We start from the raw sequence: 1669 nt of genomic DNA, 5'->3' as shown, positions 1-1669 counted from the left end.
TCTATTAAGACATTTAAACAGTATACAAATGTACTGTATGTACTGGGTGAATTTCTAAAGATGGAGTAGTGATGTGACGTTAGTCGATTTTTGAAACGTTTAAGTTATCCGTTAAAGTTAACGGAGCTTTACTTTTTGACGTTAAATTAACGCGTTAATTAACGCGTTAATTTATAGCGTCCGTTAACGTAAGTTAAACGTTATTTTCAACGTTATTTTCTGAATAAATACAAGTTAGAATATAAGTCACGGTCTTGATTAGTTTTATTACGGTTATCAGGTAGATCCATTAAATAATTAGGCATTTTCTCATTTGGATATTTCGCTGTTCTAATGAGAAAAAAGAAACTGCGAAAAACAAGGAGGAAAGTAAACAAGACTTTAAAAAAAGGGGCCTTAATAGGTCTTTGTTACAAGTAAGGAACACTTTTGCTGCCAAAGTGACTCCTGTTGTGCGATTCTTTCTCCCCAGTGTATGCCATCCAGACGCAGAAAACTCACGTTCGGCAGCTGCCGAAGAGATTGAACTGATATAAAACACAACAAATTTATCGTGCTGAATAATATATACCTGATGAAGAGTCTGTTGCTTTAAATCAGGTTTCTTTTTTTCCTTTGACAACTTAGTCTTCTTACTTGCAGTAGCTTCTTGATTATCAGACACATCTTGAAGATATTTAGGATATAAATCTTTCAAATGAATTGCTTTTTTGATGTGGTTTATTAGATTTGAGCTATTTTTTCCTGCAAGCTCAGCTTTACAAGTTTTGCACACACTTGTTTTCGACTTTTGGTTGAAAAAAAAATAATTGTGAATGACGCTTCTTTTACGTAGATTAGCAGGGACAATCTGAATAGATTGCCCTTCATCTTCTGAGGAATTCTCTGATTCACTCATTCAATCAGTACAATCAGTCAATCACTAAAAAATGAACTTTATTAAAGCATTCAAAAACACATTGAGTACTTCTAAATGTCTAGCAGACTACGAACGTACGCTGAGCTGTGTAAGTAATAAGTAGAAATTTAAATTTTTACAGTAAACCTAAACAAAAAAAATGAAAAAACCTAAACACAGCGTTGCATTTTCAGCTAAAAAATAAATAAAATAACGTTGAAATTAACGCATGAAAATTTCAAAACGTTTAAGTTATCCGTTAAAGTTAACGGACCCCAAAAACCTCCGTTAACGTGATGTTCACGTTAACCGTTAAAGTTAACGTCACATCACTAAGATGGAGAAAGGGTTGACACGACAAAGTTCAATTGCATTTAAGGAAGCAAGAGGATAATAAAAAAAACTTTCTACGTTGAGATATCTTCTCCATATAACATAAACTATTGTTGATTAAGCTGCGCAATATGTTTAATGAGAAAAAATGTCCGGGAATCGATAGCTCAATTTTGTAAACTGGCCAATACAATATCCTGTGAATCGGTTTTTGCTGTTGGTGCATTATCTTGCTGTTGATCAACAACTATTACAGTGTCGTTGTTCTGCCAGTATCCAGCATCTTCAGCATTATTGCTAAAAGTATATATCGCTAAAAATTTTTTATATAATGAAACAAATTTTTAATATAAATAAACCATTTTTTATATATAATGAAACTACTTTTAATATAATAAACTCCATACCATGCAGGTCAGGAGTATGAATAGAACGGAA

General features: G+C 32.5%; 1 long non-coding RNA gene across 1 annotated transcript; it reads right to left on the bottom strand.

Annotated features, from left to right (window-relative positions):
* Nucleotides 1-246: 246 nt before the first annotated feature.
* On the bottom strand, nucleotides 247-637 carry LOC124335725. The gene is made up of 2 exons (XR_006916880.1): nucleotides 572-637; nucleotides 247-510 (listed from the first exon to the last, which is right to left on the bottom strand). It is a non-coding gene; the product is annotated as an uncharacterized LOC124335725 (long non-coding RNA).
* Between the last annotated feature and the right edge of the window lie 1032 nt (nucleotides 638-1669).

The sequence above is a fragment of the Daphnia pulicaria genome, chromosome 4 (assembly GCF_021234035.1).
Source record: "Daphnia pulicaria isolate SC F1-1A chromosome 4, SC_F0-13Bv2, whole genome shotgun sequence".
In the NCBI taxonomy this organism is placed as follows: domain Eukaryota; kingdom Metazoa; phylum Arthropoda; class Branchiopoda; order Diplostraca; family Daphniidae; genus Daphnia; species Daphnia pulicaria.
This window is presented reverse-complemented; position numbering and strand designations above follow the sequence as displayed.